Source organism: Stomoxys calcitrans, chromosome 1 (genome assembly GCF_963082655.1).
Source record: "Stomoxys calcitrans chromosome 1, idStoCalc2.1, whole genome shotgun sequence".
Lineage (NCBI taxonomy): Eukaryota > Metazoa > Arthropoda > Insecta > Diptera > Muscidae > Stomoxys > Stomoxys calcitrans.
The window spans coordinates 141,825,810-141,848,720 of record NC_081552.1 but is presented as its reverse complement, the minus strand read 5'-3'; the positions used below and the strand labels follow the sequence as shown (position 1 = coordinate 141,848,720).

Genomic DNA, 22,911 nt, shown 5'->3' with positions numbered 1-22,911 from the left:
TTGGTATTGTAAATGGGCCATATCGGTCCATGCTTTGATATAGCTGTCATATAAACCGATCTTGGGTCTTGACTTCTTGAGCCTCTAGAGAGCGCAATTCTTATCCGATTGGAATGAAATTTTGCACGACGAGTTTTGCTATGATATCTAACAACTGTGCCAAGTATAGTTCAAACCGGTCCATAACCTGATATAGCTGCCATATAAACCGATCTTGGGTATTGACTTCTTGAGCCTCTAGAGTGCGCAATTCTTATCCGATTGGAATTAAATTTTGCACTACGTGTTTTGTTATGATATCCAATAATTGTGCTAAGTATGGTTCAAATCGGTCCATAACTTGATATAGCTCTCATATAAACCGATCTTGGGTCTTGACTTCTTGAGCCTCTAGAGGGCGCAATTCTTATCCGATTTGAATGAATTTTTGCACGAAATATTTTGTTATGATATCCAACAAGTGTGCCAAGTATGGTTGAAATCGGTCTATAACCTGATATAGCTGCCATATAAACCGATCTTGGGTCTTGACTTCTTGAGCCTCTAGAGTGCGCAATTCTTATCCGATTGGGATGAAATTTTGCACGACGTGTTTTGCTATGAAATCCATCAACTGTGCCAAGTATAGTTCAAATCGGTCCATAACCTGATATAGCTGCCATATAAACCGATCTTGGGTCATGACTTCTTGAGCCTCTAGAGTGCGCAATTCTTACCCGATTGGAATGAAATATTGCACGACGTGTTTTGTTATGATATACAACACCTGTGCCAAGTATGGTTCAAACCGGTCCATAACCTGATATAGCTGCCATATAAACCGATCTTGGGTATTGACTTCTTGAGCCTCTAGAGTGCGCAATTCTTATCCGATTGGAATTAAATTTTGCACTACGTGTTTTGTTATGATATCCAATAATTGTGCTAAGTATGGTTCAAATCGGTCCATAACTTGATATAGCTCTCATATAAACCGATCTTGGGTCTTGACTTCTTGAGCCTCTAGAGGGCGCAATTCTTATCCGATTTGAATGAATTTTTGCACGAAATATTTTGTTATGATATCCAACAAGTGTGCCAAGTATGGTTGAAATCGGTCTATAACCTGATATAGCTGCCATATAAACCGATCTTGGGTCTTGACTTCTTGAGCCTCTAGAGTGCGCAATTCCTATCCGATTTGGTTGAAATTTTGCACGACGTGTTTCGTTATGATATACAACAACTGTGCTAAGTATGGTTCGAATCGGTCCATAACCTGATATAGATCTCATATGAACCGATCTTGGGTCTTGACTTCTTGAGCCTCTAGAGTGCGCAATTCTTATCTGATTTGAATGAACGCACGAAGTATATTGTTATGATATCCAACAACTGTGCCAAGTATGGTTCAAATCGGTTCATAACCTGATATAGCTGTCATTTAAACAGATCTGGGGACTTGACTTCTTGAGCTTCTAGAGGGCGCAATTCCTCTCATGACCATCAACATACGTGTTTATTATGGTCTGAATCGGTCTATAGCGCGGTACAGCTCCCATATAAATCGATCTCTCTATTTTACTTCTTGATTCTTATTCAAATTGGCTGAACATATAATGTAATTGTGGTCCAAACAGTACCATATTTTGATATCGCTATAATAGCAGAGCAAATCTTTTCTTATATCATTTTTTTGCCTAAGAAAAGATGCCGGGAAAAGAACTCGACAAATGCGATCCATGGTGGAGGGTATATAAGATTCGGCCTGGCTGAACTTTTGCTTTTACTTGTTTAAATTTCTTTTTTATTAATTTTTAATTGTTTACAAACCTTTTTTCATGGCTTCCTATACTTATTACATTTTCATATTATTATACCCTATACCACCACTGTGGTACATGACGTTATAAGTTATTCCATTTTTTTTTTTTTGCAACGCTAAGAAGGAGAAAAGGTAGACCCATTGATAAGTATACCGATCGACTTAGAATCACTTTCTGATTCGATTTAGCCATGTCCGTCTGTCCATCCGAGCTATATGACGACGATAGCATAGTTACACGCATCAAAATACAACGGCTGCGTTGGCTAGGTCGTGTTGTCAGAATAGATGAAGAAGCTCCAGCAAAGAAGTCTTTTGTAGGCAAACACGGTGGTACACGCATACCGGGAAGACCAAAAGCCTGATGGAAAGATCAAGTTTTAGAGAGATTTAAGAATGAGCGCAGAAGATTGAGGCGCTTGGAACCATATTCTATGTTCGGCTAGTGGAACAAATATTCTGTAGTAGCCAATTAAAGTAAAGTAAAGTCTGTCCATCCGTCTCACAGACGTCTACGTATTCTTGTTATCAAAGTGCAGGTCGTATCTGTTGTTCAATCATCACGAAACTTTGCACATGTCACTTTTTGGTCCAAGGACGAACGCTATTTATTTTGGTGAAAATCGGTTCAGATTTGGATATAGCTTCCGTATATCTAAATGATTTGCATTTATATGGCTGTAGTAACAACAAAATACGACCGATCTGCATAAAATTTGGCACGCATTGTCTAGTTATTTATATGCAAAATTTTATAATAATCAGCTGGGATTTCGATATATAGCTCTTATATATATTTCGCCCGATTTACAATTATAAGGCTGCAATGAATATGATTTTCAACCAATCTGCACAATATGTTGCACAGTTTGTTTTGCTACTTGTCTTAACATGTTTGCACGATTGCATCAAAATCGGTTCAGATTTGGATATAGCACCAGTGCCGATTTAGATATAGCTGTCATATACATATATATTGCCTGAATTTACAATTGTGAGTAAGTGTAGGTTATTTTATAGTCGGCTCCACCCGTCTTTTGCCTTCCCTTACTGTTTTTTTATACCCTACACCACTTCTGTGGTACAGGATATTTTAACTTAGTGAATTACCGATCGACTCAGAATCACTTTCTGATTCGATTTAGCTATGTCCGTCTGTCTGTCTGTCCATGTTAATTTGTGTACAAACTACAGGTCGAAATTTTCATCCGATCGTCTTCAATTTTGGTATGGGCATATTTTTCGGAAACCGATTGGAAAAAATCGGTTCAGATTTGGACATGGCTCCTATATATACGTTCGTCCGATTTTCAGTAATACTGCAATAAAATGGTCACTTGTTAACTAATTCTCTTGAAATTTGGCAGAAAGGATTTTCTTATAACTCCCGATATTACAGGTGAATTTCAAAGGAAACGATTCAGATTTGCATATAGCTCCTTTATATACGTTCGTCCGATTTGCAGTAATAATGCAATAAAAAAGTAATTTTTTAACCGATTCTCTCGAAATTTGCTTTCACATATATTTATCGCCCGATTTTCACTCCTAGAGCCACTGCGAGCGCATTTATTTACCAATCTTCCCAAAATTTTGTACAACGATTTCCTTGACAACGTCCACAACATCTATAAAGTTTGCTCGAAATCGGTTCAGATTTAGACATAGCTCCTATATATATGTTCGTCCGATTTGCAGTAATAATGCAATAAAATGGTCATGTGTTAACCGATTCTCTCGAAATTTGGCAGGAAGGATTTTTTTATGAATCCCGACGTTACAAGAAATCGGTTCGGACTTGGATAAAGCTCCCATACATATGTTCGTCCGATTTGCTGCAATAATGCAATAAAATGGTAATTTGTTAACCGATTCTCTCGAAATTTGACTGGAAAGATTTTCTCTTGACTCTCGACATTATAGATGAATTTCATAGAAATTGGTTCGTATTTAGATATAACTGTCATATATGTATATCGCCCGATATTCACTTCTAGAGCCATTGCAATCGCATTTTTTGGCCTATCTTGCCTAAATTTTGCACAACACTTTTCTCGACGAGTACCACTTTATCTGAGAAGTTTGTTCGAAATCGGTTTAGAATTAGATATAGCTCCCGTAGGTATGTTCGTCAAATTTTGGGTAATTTTCAATAATGTTGTCATTTGTGAACCGTAGTTATTACAGTTTGAACATATTTGCTCGAAATAAGATACGAATTGTTTAAGAACCCATCTGAAAACATCCGGCGAGGTCCATCAAAATTGTTTCAGAATTAGACATAGCTCCCACTTTTTACCTAAAGGGTAGGTGTAGGGTATTATAAAGTCGGCACCGCCCGACTTTTGCTTTTCCTTACTGGTTTTTTATAAATCTATTTTATTAACTAATTAATTATTTGGTTAATTTTAGTTTTAATCGTAATGCTATATTAAGAGGTAAACTATATAATACAAAAATCTTGTACTGTAATTATAAAATACAAGTCTTGTTGGGCAAGATAATAGCAATAAATAAAAAATAAATAGTTCACAAAACTTAAATTCTCGTTCAAAAATACTCGTGGAAGGTAAAATTACATCACTAATTGTAGTCTGTGACATACAAAAAAATTTTTGTATGAAAAAAAAAAATGTTGTAGCAAATTGTTACTGAAACTTATTACCATTGACTTTGCGGACTTGCTAATTTGAAGTTCATCACGTTATAGAAGGAAGTAAAAAATATTTAATGCATAACATTTTAGTTAAAATATGTAAGTGCATTTTAAGGATATTTTTTTTGTTTGTTTCTCTTTCGAGACGAGCTGAATGATCGCAGATTCAAATGGAAAAGGAAAGCCAGAGGTAGCAACACACACCAACCACTATGGGACGCGTTTCGTCTTTGGTTAGAAGACTTTTCAACCATATTAGGTGTGATGGCTAAAAGGGCCGTGCGTTGGTATGTTGTATTTAAATCGTATTAATTGCGAAAACGCATCTATGATACAATTACCATATTAACCAAGCTCGAGAAACAAACAAAAATTGTAAAATTTAATGATCTCGTCCTAGGAAGGAATTTTTTTTTAGTTGCCAGTAAAATATAAACCCATTTACAGTCGGAATTTATTAAAATGTGGTACATAACCTGATATAGCTCCCATTTAAACCGATCTCCCGATTTGACTTCTTGAGCCCCTGGAAGTCGCAACTTTTGTCCGATTTGGCTCATGTATTGCATGTTGTGTTTGGTTTTGAAATTCAACAACTGTACCTAGTACGGTTCAAATCAGTCTATAACCTGATATAGCTGCCATATAAACCGGTCTCTCTATTATCCTTGTTCGGTTTCTAGAAGCTTTAATTTTTGCTGGTTTGACAGAGGTTTAGTATGTAGAATAGAATTATGCCCTTCAACTTAATTTAGTTTGCATAAATTTTTTGCAGAATCCATGGTGGTGGGTTTCCAAGATTCGACCCGGGAGAACTTAGCACGCTTTCACTTGTCTTACTTAAACTTATATATTTTCTGTTTTCATTTTAGATATTGTTTGTAGGTAATTAAACTCCGGTTAATATTGGGTTACCCAAAAAGTAATTGCGGATTTTTCATATAGTCGGCGTTGACAAATTTTTTCACAGCTTGTGACTCTGTAATTGCATTCTTTCTTCTGTCAGTTATCAGCTGTAACTTTTAGCTTGCTTTAGAAAAAAAGTGTAAAAAAATGTATATTTGATTAAAGTTCATTCTAAGCTTTATTAAAAATGCATTTACTTTTTTTTAAAAAATCCGCAATTACTTTTTGGGCAGCCAATATTAATAATATCCGTTTTAGGTAAGTACAGCAATAAGTATCGGAAGAAAAGGAGAGAATAGAAACGTCAGCTGAAAAAAGAATGAAATGGAAAGACGTGAGTATGAGGGAATTGAGATATACAGGAGTCAGAATGAAATCCTGAAATTCTGCCAAAGTATTAAACATGGAACCGATGGCTTTGGTGCAGGCACATCCTCCTGCAGAGACAATGAAGAAAATCTGGTAACTGATACATATAGCATGCTGAGGATATGGAAAGAACATTTTACCTCACAGCTAGTGACCAAAGTAGGCGCCGAAGAGGATACCGCAGAACCAATCCCTTACAATGGTATGGAATGTTTACCTCCTAGTCAGAATGAGTTCCAAGTAGCAGTGACCCAACTGAAGAACAACAAGGCAGCAGGAGCCGATGGGTTATCTGCTGAACTATTTAAGAGCCGACATGCTGAAACGGCATATGTATATAAAGGGTGATTTTTTTGAGGTTAGGATTTTCATGCATTAGTATTTGACAGATCACGTGGGATTTCAGACATGGTGTCAAAGAGAAAGATGCTCAGTATGCTTTGACATTTCATCATGAATAGACTTACTAACGAGCAACGCTTGCAAATCATTGAATTTTATTACCAAAATCAGTGTTCGGTTCGAAATGTGTTCAAATTTTGACAAATTTTGTTCAGCGATGAGGCTCATTTCTGGTTGAATGGCTACGTAAATAAGCAAAATTGCCGCATTTGGAGTGAAGAGCAACCAGAAGCCGTTCAAGAACTGCCCATGCATCCCGAAAAATGCACTGTTTGGTGTGGTTTGTACGCTGGTGGAATCATTGGACCGTATTTTTTCAAAGATGCTGTTGGACGCAACGTTACGGTGAATGAACACATTTCGAACCGAACACTGATTTTGGTAATAAAATTCAATGATTTGCAAGCGTTGCTCGTTAGTAAGTCTATTCATGATGAAATGTCAAAGCATACTGAGCATCTTTCTCTTTGACACCATGTCTGAAATCCCACGTGATCTGTCAAATACTAATGCATGAAAATCCTAACCTCAAAAAAATCACCCTTTAATATATATATATATATATATATATATATATATATATATATATATATATATATATATATATATATATATATATATATATAAGCCGTTTTTTGAATGTAATCGTGTTGCTGATGCATTGAATATCGTGTGGTTCATTATTCCAAAGACGTATGTTGCTTATATAAAATTGTCGTTCAGACATATGACAGACATAAGAAGATTGTTGAAACTAAGTCCAAATAGAGAATGTACATATTGTGAAATATGCTGACATCTTTTTAAACCATACACATAACGGACTATGCTGTTAAAAGCTACATTGCATTTGAGGCTTGAAGAATCGCAATTGGAACAACGTTCACAACCATATATCAAACCTGGAACTACGAATGTTTTCGCCAGAAGAATTCGGATATTTATGGGTTTAAAAGAGTGTGTGATCCATAAAGCACGAAGCTTTGCACAAGTCTGCCCGGCTGCAATATTAGCAGGATCGGACCAGCTCAAAGAACTGTTAAAAACCACGCCTAAATTCTTCGCTATAGATACAATTTCAATCCTCTGACCATTAACGTAAATATCCGGTTGTCGCATGTTGAATTTCTTGTTTTTGTGAACAAGCAAATATTTAGACTTACTTGGATTTAACAAAAAACCATAAACGCGATGTAGGTCCGCGTTAAGTTTACCTATGCAGCCGTCTACATTGTCCACAAAACCGCTTTGAAAAATCTGCACGTCATCAGCATACATCATAATCTGACCGTGTGCTAGTTGACGAGGCAAGTCGATCAGCTTATCTGCGCAATCTGGCTAGAAGAATACATACCCGATGACTGGAACCTCATCACACTATGTCCCATACACAAGAAAGGAGACAGCACGGAATGTGCCAACTATAGAGGAATAAGACTCCTCCCCATCGCATCCATGATACTCTCGAACATACTGTGTGAAAGATTAAAACCAAAAGCCAATGAAATAATTTGACCCTATCAATGCTGCTTTAAACCTGGTAAATCCACCCTACACCAGATATTCACACTGCGCTGTGTCGTTTGATCTCTTTAATATCCTCTTGGAGAAGATTATAAGAGATGCAGATGTGAATAGATATGGCACACTAATCACAAGATAATACATGCTACTTGCCAATGCCGACGACATCGACATGCATTGAAAGGGAATCAGTGATAATGGGTCTGGCAGTAAATAGAGATAAAACGAAATCGAAGGTATTAACGAAGGAAAGAGGCGTCGTATGAACCACGAGCTGTATGATGACGATAGCATGGTTACACGGTGGTACACGCAAACCGGGAAGACCAAAAGCCCGATGGAAAGATCAAATGGTGGGAGACACCTCAAAACTTGGTGTCATAGATTTTAGAATGAGCGCAAAAGATCGAGGCGCTTGGAACGCTATTCTTCGTTCGGCTAGTGGAACAAATGGTCTGTCATAGCCAATTAAAGTAAAGTAAAGTTAAGGTTAGTTCAATTTAAATTATTTTATAGTTACTTCAACTAACAGTTTTCTTTTGTTTTCATTTTAGATATATTGCGTAGCGGCTAATCATAACTACAACTAACTACGTATTTTTGCAGCAAATATGTTTCAAAATTGGCTAGAAGTATCGCAAAACGAATCGAAGAATACGGATAATAAATCATCCTAACAATAAACAAATGTTTCAGATAATTTATTTATAAATTCGAATGAAAAGTCAAGTGCGAGTGTTATTAAACAATCCCATTTTGTATTTTTAGTTTTACTTAATCTTAAAAATTAATTATCACTTCACAGTTCACTTTTTTGATTACGCGCAAATTGCACATGTAAAATAATTACATATTTGCTAATACAATAATAAATTTTTTTAAAAATAATTTTTTAAGGTACAATTTATTGCACAATAAAAAAGCGTTGGGTAAAGTTTTGGTCACGATCATGGAAACTAGTTATTTCTATTACCTAATGCAAATAAAAAAACAATTTTATTTTTTCTCTCCATTTACCTGATACGTTCAAATTAATTATCAAAGAAGAGAATAATTTTAAAAAATACATGACTATTTCTTAATTCATATGTAAGAAATTAAGGGTTATCATACGACATATTTGTATGAAAGTGTTCCAAACACCTAGAACAAGCATTTTCCTTGTAATTATGTTCAAAACATGCTGAGATTGGGTTTAGACATCTCAACTTCTTGAAAATTTCAACTAGATTGGATTTAAGTCACTCGCATATACCTAAAATAAGACATTGTGTATACCAAACTGGACGAAAAAAATCTTAATCGCCAAATCATGGTAAATTTTACTCCCATTTAGTTCAATTTTCATTCATTTGGGGTTCACTTTTTTTGGGTGTAAAGGCTTCTTCAGCATCGATCTAATTATCATATGTTCTTGATTAATCTTTTCCTGTTAGGGTTACTTCCCCAATACATGTAATTCATAGAGATATGCTCCGCTCTCTCCAAGATTATGGAGAGTCTAACGGCCTTTCTAGCAACCAACAGTATGGGTTCCACAGAGATCGCTCTACGGGCGACCTCATGGAATTTCTGTCGGAACGTTGGAATATCTCAATCCAAGAGTTTGTTGAGAGTAAGGTTGTGGCTCTGGATATCTCCAAGGCATTTGATAGGGTCTGGCACGGCGCACTAATATCAAAGTTTGTCGCATTTGGTGTCAGTAATGGCTTCGTTCGAGCTTTCTCAAAGATCTAATCCAATGAGCATAAATTGACCGCAGGTGTACCCCAGGGCTCTGTCCTTTCTCCTTCTCTTTTTCTTCTTTTCATCAACGATCCGTTAAGTCAGACGTGGAATCCGATCTAGTCATTTGCGCTTATTTTTGTACCAACATATAGAGGCGGATCATCAGCATACATTTGTGTTTTACAGTTAGCTAGAACATCCGGCATATCATTTATATAAATGGAGAACCGTAGAGGGCCAAGAATGGATCCTTGGGGAATGCCTTTAGAAAATTCAAGTAGACTGGAGCAACGACTTTCAGTTACTACCGCTTGTGCTCTTTGTGACATATACGATAGCACAAGTTTACAGGAGGTATGAGAAAAATTAAACAGTTTTTGCAATTTTAATATCAGAATATGATGATCATCGGTGTCAAATGCTTTTTGGCGAAAGTTTTCACTAACATCTAACAGAGCGGTGCAGCAGCTTCGTTTCTTCCAGTATCCAGATTGTCTGTCAGATAGCAAGTCATTCTCAGTTAGAAAATTACTAATTTCTTCAGACATAATGCGTTCTAAAGCTTTTGACAAGAAAGGTAGTATAGCTATGGGCGGTACTTTCTATTTGCTTTAGGAATAGGTAAAATCTTTGCGATTTTCCACTCAGTAGGAAAAATCGATTTAGTCAACATAGAGTTGAAAATGTAAGTTATGTAGAGTATTAAGTCAGGTAGTAATAGCCTCAGAAAACGTGGATCAATTTCATCTAATCCCATAGCATTGGATTTAATTTTGTGAATGCTTTCGAAAACCTCATTCCCATCTACACAGCGAAAAGTAAATGGATTCTCAATGGATGGAGGGCATAGCTGTTCATATATGTCCGAAATTGGTTTCACAGGTTCAATATTAACGAAACGTTCGTTAAGCTCAATCAAGTTAACATGCGAATTCTTTAGATGTTCAGTTCTATCTCTGATTCCAATGATACAGATTTTTGCTTTTGCTGTGTTGATTTGTTTTGAAGCAGTATTCCTGGCAGAAGCAGTATTCCTGGCAGATTAGAATTGACTATGTAAGAAACGAGTTTTAAAATGAAATTTGTAGGAGTATTTTCAATCAGAAGATTACTATTGAAGCCACCAGTAATGACAATGTCATTGTAGTTCAAAGAAACATGTTTTATGCTCTCTAACATATCAGTATATTCAACATTATTGCGTGGACGATAAACACAACCTAACTAAACTTTAGTGTTATTAAGTGTGGATACCCCATCCAGTATATACTCTATTTTGTTTTCAGGTAGTGATTTAATCTCTGTCATTCGAACATAGGCCGAGTCTTCGAGAGGTGGGGTATGGACGGAACACCCTGCCAGAATTAGCTGGCCATTTCTGAGTGGGGTCGAATGAATCGAGTTAATTTTAATGCATGGAAGACTCAGAACTGTTTGTTGTCACACAAACGATTCGCAGATCCATTACGATAATCTCTGTCTATTAACAGTATAGATGTTGAGCAATCAGAAGTTCTTGATGTTCTGGGCATGAAAATACAAAGTGATGTCCGTTGGGCTAAACATGTATTTGAAAAATCGAAAGAAGCATTCAAGTTCTTAGGTTTCCATAAACGGTGTAAGAATTACTTCACTCCTTCTGATCTTCCTAACATTAATACCACTTTCAAAAAGCCAAGAATGGAGTACAACTCAGATGTATGTGCTGAAGCTTCAAAATCATCCATGGAGCTACGAACCGTTCGTATGTGGCATCGACTTCCGGCTCATGTTTTTCCCACCCACTATGACATCCAGAGATTTAAGACAAATGTCAATAAACACTACATCCTTTTCCACCCTTCAATTTCCATTCGCCAACGCAATGCACTGCATTCGTAGGGGGCATTCCCTTCGTTTTGTTTTCTGACAACATATACATTAGGAAGGTTATTTTAAGGACCCATTACTCCTACATTTCGGCAAATCTGTAAAAACACACCCCCGACATTCGCATATTTTTGGAAAAACTCTCGGGAGTGTTTTATGTGAAAGAGTGAGCATGGACCCACACATAAACCTCAAATTCGTGTTCCAGGAGCTTTACATATGTTAACCATGTAGCGCCGAAATTGAGGGTGCGCCCTTTACAACGCGTTTTCGCAAATTGCAAATCGTTTATTCTTTCTAGGTCAGATTTCAGCAAAATTTTTAATTGAATATACAAATTTCTTAATTAATCCGAGATATTAATTTTTTCTGTGTACGAACGGCCAACAGCAGTAATTTTCCGTCTCAAGCGAGGGTATGGGTACCTGTGGCCGCTCTCCAATCATTTTCTTCGGACCTAGCGTCAAAGTAAAATTGACTTATAATAGGAAAACATTTTGGAAGCACGTGGGCACACAAACATTTGAAATCAAAGCACAGGCCACATGTCTTGCCCAACTACCACCGAATCTTGCACATGCCGCGTTTTGGCGCAATGAATATGATATTTAATAGTATTTACCCAATTTCGGTTAGGTGAAGCTAGGTTAGTGTCGCATTATATTTATTTTCTAAACAGACTCACTTGGGCTAGTTTAGGTCATTGTGACATCTAGTGGGAACCGACAGGTAATGGGGCGGTATGAAATAAAGCCCCAATCCAAGAAACGCCAAAACAGAAAATCAAATAAGGCCCAAACTTTTATGCATGAAACAAAAACAACGATATTTGGGTCTTCCTTTCATTTTTAGAGGCTTAATTTCATTTAAAAAACTAGGGCTGAATTTCAAATGAAATAAAGACCAAAATTTTGGAATTGTACCAAAACCTAATTTTTAGGGCTTAATTTCCATTCATTGGGGCATTATCTCATTTTAAAAAACTTGGGCTTAATTTCTCATGAAATAGTGCCCCAAATTTTGGGACCTTATTCAATTTATGTTTGGGGCGTTTTTTCATTTCGTTGTGACCTTATTTCATTTGTAATTTTGGGATGTTCTTTCTTTTTGAGAAAATACCCCATTTTCGGGCATTAATTTCATTTTCCGTTTGGGACTTCATTGCATTGGGACCTAACTTCATACCGAGCACTCTACCAACTCGGCTACCGGAGCAATAGTTTTTTCTTTGAAGTTATCTCCCTGCATTTGGTATTTTTTGGGAAACTCTAATATTGGTATGTCAGCTTTTCCAATTTTGATTTTGCACATTTCTCATTGGCGTTTGGACGATTGTCCAATTACTATATTGCATTTTGTGCAATCCTGATAGCGACTAAACACCAAGCATTTTATTTCATGTTGTCAGAATAGATTGCTATTTGAGCTCGTTTAAATTCGCGTTTATTTCCAATATTGCAATGGCTTGTTGCAAAGGGAATACATGTTTCTCCTCCCCTGCCTGTGTTCGATATTAAATTTTAATTAAACCAGTCTCTTGATGTCATTGCTTTCTGTTTTTTCGTTTGACGTTCCTTATAACCTTTTACCTGGCTTCTTGGCTGGCACACTGAACGTTCGGAGGTTTTTTGTGGTCGATACTGTATTGCAATTGTTGTAGTTTCTGCTTTAACATTTAATACATATTTCGCAATAAAGAGGCTTTAATAGCTGCACCAGTTGACGGAGGGGTTTCTACGGTTGTGCGGCCGGAGAGCTAATGACACGTTAAACCCTTCAAACCCCAGCACTTTTATAGTGCCTCCTTGAAAGGTGGGCTTGTTTGAATGTACCTACGAGCCGTATGATTACTGCGGAATGTGGGAATGTTCGGTCGTAAACAAGCCAGAAGGACACTTGAAAGGAATTCAAATCATTTCAAAACGTTTTTGTCTTTCTCCTTGCATTCCGCTCATATGTTGACTTTTTATTGAATTAATTAGTTAAATTCGTTGCGGTTTGTTTTGCTGTAGAACATCTAATGCATAAAATTGTTAGCCATAGACCCAGGCAGAGAGGGAGGCTGAAATCTCACACCCAGTTCAAATACAAAGGTGCAATTGCCATTTGACATTTTAACTATCGTCGAGGTTCTCCTTTTTGGCTCCTTGCCGCCAGTTGAAGACAATCCTATCGGGCTTTTGGGAAGCAGATTAAACAAAGTTTCCAACAAATTTACACTCAATTTTATTTATTTATTTAAATATATATTCAATCTTATAGTAAATATGAGACTAAATGAGCGAAAGATAGCGGCCAACAGCTATGATCTCAATTTGTATACGAATTAATTGTATTAAATCTTTGATCCGATTTTTCCTTACCTTCATAAAAAGCAATCACAAGTAAGCTAAAGACAAAAAAAATAAAAACTATTGTACAAGTTAAATCGAGTTATATTCGCAGGAGAAAAACAATAAGTTCATATAACACAGTTTGTAGTGGTCTTATGACATGTCACTTTTTGTATTAGATACATGTTATTTTCGTATGGCATTACCTACACATGAAGTCTAGATGCAATATAATTTGGTGTTGCTTTTGATTCGACTGACAACAAAAACAGATAATGTCTTTATGTTTTTTCGGATGGTATAGAGGACGCTCTAAACAAGTAAAAGCGTGCTAAGTTCGGCCGGGCCGAATCTTATATACCCTCCACCATGGATCGCATTTGTCAAGTTCTTTTCCCGGCATCTCTTCTTAGGCAAAACAAGTAAAAGCGTGCTAAGTTCGGCCGGGCCGAATCTTATATACCCTCCACCATGGATCGCATTTGTCGAGTTCTCTTCCCGGCATCTCTTCTTAGGCAAAACAGGATATAAGAAAAGATTTGCACTGCTATTAGAGCGATATCAAGATATGGTCCTGTTTGGACCACAATTAAATTATATGTTTGAGACCTGTGTAAAATGTCAGCCAATTCGAATAAGAATTGCGCTCTTTGTGAGTTCAAAAAGTAAAATAGAGAGATCGATTCTAGAGGCTCAAGAAGTCAAGACCCAAGATCGGTTTATATGACAGCTATATCAGGTTATGGACCGATTTGAACCATACTTAGCACAGTTGTTGGATATCATAACAAAACACGTCGTGCAAAATTTCATTCCAATCGGATAAGAATTGCGCCTTCTAGAGGCTCAAGAAGTCAAGACCCAAGATCGGTTTATATGACAGCTATATCAGGTTATGGACCGATTTGAACCATACTTAACACAGTTGTTGGATATTATAACAAAACGCGTCGTGCAAAATTTCATCCTAATCGGATAAGAATTGCGCACGCTAGAGGCTCAAGAAGTCAAGACCCAAGATCGGTTTATATGGCAGCTATATCAGGTTATGGACCGATTTGTACCATACTTGGCACAGTTGTTGGATATCATAACAAAACACGTCGTGCAAAATTTCATTCCAATCGGATAAGAATTGCGCCTTCTAGAGGCTCAAGAAGTCAAGACCCAAGATCGGTTTATATGGCAGCTATATCAGGTTATGGACCGATTTGAACCATACTTAGCACAGTTGTTGGATATTATAACAAAACACGTCGTGCAAAATTTCATCCCAATCGGATAAGAATTGCGCACGCTAGAGGCTCAAGAAGTCAAGACCCAAGATCGGTTTATATGGCAGCTATATCAAAACATGGACCGATATGGCCCATTTACAATACCAACCGACCTACACTAATAAGAAGTATTAGTGCAAAATTTCAAGCGGCTAGCTTTACTCCTTCGGAAGTTAGCGTGCTTTCGACAGACAGACGGACGGACGGACGGACGGACGGACGGACGGACGGACAGACGGACGGACATGGCTAGATCGACATAAAATTTCACGACGATCAAGAATATATATACTTTATGGGGTCTCAGACGAATATTTCGAGTAGTTACAAACAGAATGACGAAATTAGTATACCCCCCATCTTATGGTGGAGGGTATAAAAAGGATATAAGAAAAGATTTGTTCTGCTATTAGAGCGATATCAAGATATGGTCCGGATTGGACCACAATTAAATTATATGTTGGAGACCTGTGTAAATGAATATTCGAATAAGAATTGCGCCCTTTGGGGGCCCAAGAAGTATAATAGAGAGACCGATTTATATGGGAGCTGTATCGGGCTATAGACCGATTCAGACCATAATAAACACGTATGTTGATGGTAATGAGAGAATCCGTCGTATAAAATTTCAGGCAAATCGGTTAATAATTGCGACCTCTAGGGGCTCAAGAAGTCAAGATCCCAGATCGGTTTATATGCAGCTATATCAGGTTATGAACCGATTTGAACATTATTTGACACAGTTGTTGAAAGTAAGAATAAAATACGTCTTGCAAAATTTCAGCCAAATCGGAAAGGAATTGGGCCCTCTAGAAGTTTAAGAAGTCAAGTCCCCAGATCTGTTTATATGACAGCTATATCAGGTTATGAACCGATATGAACCATACTTGGCACAGTTGTTGGATATCATAACAAAATACTACATGCAAATTTCATTTCACTACATTTCATTCCAATCGGATAAGAATTGCGCACTCTAGAGGCTCAAGAAGTCAAAACCCAAGATCGGTTTATATGGCAGCTATATCAGGTTATGGACCGATTTGAACCATACTTGGCGCAGTTGTTGGATATCAAAACATGGACCGATTGGCCCATTTACAATACCAACCGACCTACACTAATAAGAAGTATTAGTGCAAAATTTCAAGCGGCTAGCTTTACTCCTTCGGAAGTTAGCGTGCTTTCGACAGACAGACGGATGGACGGACATGGCTAGATCGACATAAAATTTCGCGACGATCAAGAATATATATACTTTATGGGGTCTCAGACGAATATTTCGAATAGTTACAAACAGAATGACGAAATTAGTATACCCCCCATCCTATGGTGGAGGGTATAATAGCATGTGCTATTTTGAAAAGTGATTTTCATATGTTAGTTTCATTTGTATCATACGACATGTACAACTCTGCATGTCCTAAATTTGGGATGTCATAAGATAACTACATACCGGGTAATAGTGCCTAAACCGTTGAGCAGAACGGACGTGTTTTCATTTCGCTCCTCGGAGAAAACTATCTGTATGTCGGAATAGGTACTACATATTACGCAAAAATTTAAAAGCCTTTCAGGAGAAGGCTCAATATGAACTGCAAAGACCCAACAGCTGCGGTAGTGGAATCGGACCGTAGAATGTTGTTTGCGGAAAGGGAAGTCGCTGGAAAAGGTAAGGATCCGCCCTCTGACGCCAGAGTTGCAAGAAAACATAACAGAGGTGAGCTGTCGACAGTGCATCCAGTAGGATTCCACCAGATCGTCAGTCACAAGTGGAGAATTTGGTTAACGAGCGGATTTTCGAGCATATGTGGAACTCTAAAGAGGGTCCACCGATACAAATGATGAGAAGCGAGCATAGAGGGAACATCGTTAAGCTGCACTTTGTGTCATTAAAAAGCTCATCGGAAGTATTCACACTCCCTGGGAGCAAAGCTCGACCTGGTGCGAAAGATGGACATCCCCCAGCTCACATAGACGACGGTCTCCATCAAGGAATACGACAGCAAATTCATAACAAAAACGCCGTTGAGATTGTTAGGCAAGAAAAACCAAGGTTTGGTCGCGGAAAAATGGTAGGCCATCCACAGGGAGGAGAAGGAGGAGGGAACTCTCCTTGTGGTGGTCTTCTTAACCAAGGCTATCTTTTTCGAGATTGGCAAGACTAGGATAAACAAAGATCCTTATATTGAGACATCAGGCCGTGCAGTTGCAGGAGACTCAATACTCCCTAACGAACAGGGGACCGACGAGACCATCACAGACTTTTGCCATATCGGGAAGACTGGTATAAGCAAAGATTCTAATATTAAAACATCAGGTAATGCAAGGAAGAGAGAGTCAAAAGAGCCTAAAGAAAAGGGACCCCACGATGGAACCATCATCGACTTTCTCAGGATCCGGAAGACCAGGAAATGCAAAAATCCTAATATTGAAACATCATGCAGTGCGGTGACCGGAAAATTAATGCAGCATAACGAATAGGGAGCAGACGATGAGACCATCAACCACTCCCAAAAAGCCCATTTGCACAAGAGTCGGAAGAATAGGATAGGTAAAGATCAATATATTGGAACATCAGGCAGTGCAGAGCCGGATAACTCGAAATAACCTAGCAAAAAAGGACCCGACGATAGAGCCATCACCGACTCTTTCATGATTTGGAAGACTAGTATATGCGAAGATCCTTATATTGAAACATTGGGCAGTGCAGTGACGGGAAACTCAATACAGCCTTGTGATAGGGAGAAGACAATGACACCAACACCTATCCCCAAGAAGACCATTTACTGGAGGACCAATCAACGAGGCCACCCAGATAAACCGTCACCGGAGCGAGACTGCTACTTTGCCGAGGACCTGCGTTGTTTGTCATAAAAATTCTACTCCCAGAGTTGCCAACGTCAGATGTAACTGTAATGAGACAGGGAGAGGGTGGAGCATACCTGGCATAACTTTATCTGCCTTTCGACTCTCCTACACAGCTACCCATGACGGAACTGCAACGGCTGGTGAGGAACGCATAACAGACAGACAGAAAATGAGGTACTAATAAGATGCGATGCGAACTCTCACCACATTTTGAGGGGTAGTAACAACATTAATAAGCGGAGCCAAGCCCTGAAAAAATACTTGAATAATAACGACGTAATGGTTCTTAATATTTGTTAATTGGATTAGAGAGGGGTTTTAGATGTGCCAATATGTTCGGAAAATTTGATCGATGATGTTCAGGATTGGGTGGTTTCCAAGGAGCATTCCTTCTCTGACCATCGCTACGTTAGGTTCAGAAGAGCACGGCCGGCGCCGAATCTGATAGGCTAAGTTGAAGGCCAAAATTCGAAAGACTACTCAGAAGAAGACTTTACCAACATAAGTTAGATTCTTCAAGCATAGACGACATTAACGACAATGTCAACGGGATTACGACACCTTTTCGAGAAAGGAAATCAGCCCAAGAAAATCCCTGGATGACCTGGGAGATTCGCAACATTGGGAAAGAGGTCCGCAAACTTTAAAAGAGAGCAAGTCGTAAAGTTTAAAGGCGGAAGTTTATTGAGATGTGTATTACACACGGCACAAGGATTACAATAAGATTATCAAAGCGGCAAAACTTGACTCTTGGGAGCTTTTCTGCGAAGTGGTCGATAGCGTTAATGACGCCGCCAAAATGAAAAAGTTTCTCTCAAAAACCCATGTCCAAACTGAAATGTGAGAGAAGAGACAATGGCGGACATGTTGAGGCTTTTGGTGAAAACACATTTTCACCAGGATACGACGAGACTCATGGAGTCAACGGCATATTGGAATAATGGGATTGATTGAAGGCTTATCATTACAGAATTTATGGGTAACTTCAAACCATTTAAGTCACCCATCCCTGATGGAATATTTCCGGAGTTACTATAGAAGGAGGCGGGCTATATGGCGCCCTAGCTGGTCTGTAGTTTCACAGACCAGCCTTAGACATGCATATACTCCGAAAGCCCGACAGGATGCAAGGGTGGTATTTATACCAAGGTCCGGCAAGGCAAATTATGCGACAGCAAAGGCCTACAGACCTATAAGCCTTACGTCCTTTACATGGATAGTATAGCGGACACAATGATCGAGAGTCGGACATCCAGCGAACTGCTCAAGTTTCAACAGGATGCCTATGTCAAGGAAGGTCAGTGGAGACAGCCCTGTACTATTGGGTTGCCCAAAAAGTAATTGCGGATTTTTCATATAGTCGGCGTTGACAAATTTTTTCACAGCTTGTGACTCTGTAATTGCATTCTTTCTTCTGTCAGTTATCAGCTGTTACTTTTAGCTTGCTTTAGAAAAAAAGTGTAAAAAAGTATATTTGATTAAAGTTCATTCTAAGTTTTATTAAAAATGCATTTACTTTTTTTTTAAAAAATCCGCAATTACTTTTTGGGCAACCCAATAGTTTGGCATAAAATAAAAGAATCCTTCTATGCTAAACGTACACACTGGCGGTATGCATTGGCATCGAGGGGGCTTTTACAGTGTGTAGACCGACACACTGATCGGGTCCTTAGAGACTGGATACCCCATTTATAAAGGAAGAGGTGGATAAATTATATGTCCCATGACATAAATATTAGGAAGAAAATGGCACAAGGCACATGGCTAACCGCCATAAACGACCTATCACGGATGCTGACTGAGGAGGGATTTGAATCCGTCTGATACGCTTTGACGATGCATAGCTGGTTCGGTTAGGATCCTAACTAACTATGCAGAAGGGCCGAAAGGGTCTTGCAGATGGCATACTCCTGGGCTAGACCTATCTCAATGTTAACCCAGAGAAGTCTGAAATCTGCTGATTTCGGTATCTGACTAGTGGAGATATTGTAGACTTCAAGCGGACTTTTTTGTAGCGGCTTTTGAGCAGTAGCCAGCAAAAATTTAAGAGTCGGACCACAAACAAAGATCTGACAGCCCCAACAAATTTTCAAAATACCGAGGTGACCAAATTTAGGGAGCTGCCAAAAGGCGCCCGGGCAGAGATAAAGATGACGTTTCTGTCATCTCTACCCGTTCTCACACGGTATATTAATACCCTACACCACCACTGTGATACAGGGTATTATAACGCAGTGCATTTGTTTGAAACGCCCAGAAGGAAGAGAGATAGACCCATTGATAAGTTTACCGATCGATTAGAATCACTTTCTGATTCGATTTAGCTATATCCGCCTGGCTGTCTGTCCATGTTAATTTGTGTACAAACTACAGGTCGCAATTTTCATCCCATCGTCTTTAAATTTAGCACATACATTTTTTTGCGTAGAGACGAAATTGAAAAAATTTTTTCAGATTTGTATATAGCTCCCATATATATGTTCGTCCGATTTGGACTAATTTTGCATTTATGTGGTCGTTTTTAAACCGATTCTATCGAAATTTGGCAGGAATTGAATTCAATCTGTTTAGATTTAGATATAGCTCTCAGGGGCCCTATGGACAGTGCTCGCTCCGCTGCGCCTACTTTCACTCTCTTATTTTATCTGTGCCCTATACTGGCACAGTCAGGAAAAAAAACCTTTTTGGGGATGCTGGTACGGCCTTTCAGATATTTCTCCCCAATGTGGATATCATATTGGTGCTCTACTCTAAAATCTCTTTCATTTGAGCCTTATATTGCTATGGTCGGTAAATATGTCCGATATGGGGAGGTTTTTTTGGTGTGCCTTATATTGCTATGGTCGGTAAATATGTCCGATATGGGGAGGATTTTTTGGTGTAGTGGTACCCTATATATCAGATTCGTGCTGTAGTCTCAAATACCTTTCATTTTAACCTAAAATTGTCATTATTGGTTTAAATTTCCATTTGGCGGGATTTGGAGGTGGGGCGGCCGCCCTAGACATCCCACCTTAAATAAAAATACCAAATTTCTGTTCTTGAGTTATTATAAACGTACTTGTACTTTCACATAAATCGCCCCATCCATCGCCGAGATCCTGCGCTTTTGAAAATAGGGTAAGGGGAGGGTCCGCCCATTACAATTTGGATGTTGGATCTACTTCATACCCTTAATCCTGGTGGTGGACTGGAGTAGCCAAACCCTTTGCCCCGAAAGTCATACTCTACTCCCAAATACCACATTTGAGCTACATATTGCCCTAGTCGGTGAATTTGTGGGTCAGGGGGAGATTATGAAATGAGTTGTCCTTGAAACACTTGGCCATAAAGCGGACTTCAGATTTGAACCTCTTTTTGCCATAATCCACAAATATACCCTTTTTGAGGGGTAAGTAGGGTGGGGAGGCCACCAACGCTTCTAGCTCTGAAAAATATCATCATCGTGTTCTACTGTAAAATTCCTATTTTTGAGCCGCAATTGCAATTGGTTTATCGGGAGTTTATGTGGTGAGACTCCCAAACACTTGGCCACAAAATTAGATACCAAATTCGTTTTCAACCATAAAATACCAATTATTATTGTTATAGTAGGCAAACATGGACAGTTTGAAAGGAGTTTAGGGGGCGGACCCTGAAATAATATCAACATCGTGCTATAAAACGATTTTGTATGAGCCTTATATTGTCAAGAATATTCAGGGCAACGGGCCTCGCTCAGATCTACACTAATTAGTTTTTTATATCCACCGCCGTTGGATATACCCCCTATTCATTCAGTCATTCCGTTTGCAACACATCGAAAACAATTTCCGACCCTACAAAGTATATATATATTTCGGATCGTCGTAAAATTCTAAGACGATTTAACGATGTCTGTCCGGGTGTCCGTCTGTCCGTCTATACGTCTGTCCGTCCGTCAGTTGTAATCACTCTACAGGCTTCAAAAATTGAGATATTGAGCTGAAATTTGGCACAGATATTGAGCTGAAATTTGGCACAGATACGTCTTTTTGATGCACGCTGGTTAAGTTCTTGAACAGGCCAAATCGGACCATTTTTGGATATAGCTGCTATATAGACCAATTTTCCGATAAAGGGTTTAATGGCCATAAGAACTAATTTTCATCCGATTTTGCTGAAATTTTAAGCAGTGAGTAGTTGTAGGCCCCCCGACATTTGACCTAAATAAGGTTCTGATCAGACTATATTTAGATATAGCTGCGTATAGACCGATCTGCCTATAAAGGGCCTGAAGCCGATATAGGGTCTGATGCCCATAAAAGCTTTATTTATTGCCCAATATCGCTGAAATTTGAAACATTGAGTAGTTTAAGGCCTCCTAATATCTGACCCATAAATGATTCAGATCGGACTATATTTAGATATAGCTGCCATATAGACCGATCTGCCGATAAAGGGTCTGAAGCCCATAAAAGCATTATTTTATCCAATTTCACTGAGATTTGAAACAGTGAATAGTTTTAGGCCACCTTCCATCCGACTCAAATATGGTAAAAATAGGACTGTATTGAGAATAGCTGTCAAATAGACCGATATGCCGGTAAAGGGTCTGAAGCTCATAAAAGCTTTATTTATTACCCGATTTTGTTGAAATTTTAAATACAAAATTCAACATTCTACTTATATTTATAAGACCACTCAATGTATTAGGTCCTGTTAGGGGTTTTTTGGGGGTTGGGGACCCCTCTATACTTGAGGCGAAATTTGTATACCAAGTTCATACTATACTCTTAAATACCTTTCATTTGCTACCCATATTGTCCCAATTCATAAACATGTCCGTCCGGGTGGGTTTTGGGATGGGGCGTCCCCCTAGGTTATATGACCCAACAAATGTATACCAATTTCGTGCTTTTGGGGTACTATAAGGTAGCATACAAAATTTCGCTTAAATCGGTGAACGCATCTCCGCCCACCTTCGGATATCAAACAAGTAAAAGCGTGCTAAGTTCGGCCGGGCCGAATCTTATATACCCTCCACCATGGATCGCATTTGTCGAGTTCTCTTCCCGGCATCTCTTCTTAGGCAAAACAGGATATAAGAAAAGATTTGCACTGCTATTAGAGCGATATCAAGATATGGTCCTGTTTGGACCACAATTAAATTATATGTTTGAGACCTGTGTAAAATGTCAGCCAATTCGAATA

The 22,911-nt window shown here is 38.5% G+C and overlaps 1 protein-coding gene across 2 annotated transcripts in view; it reads right to left on the bottom strand.

Moving 5' to 3' along the window:
* The window catches only part of LOC106094892 (adenylyl cyclase 78C), a 384,230-nt gene that overhangs the window by 315,203 nt on the left and 46,116 nt on the right, over positions 1-22,911 (bottom strand). The window lies entirely within an intron of this gene.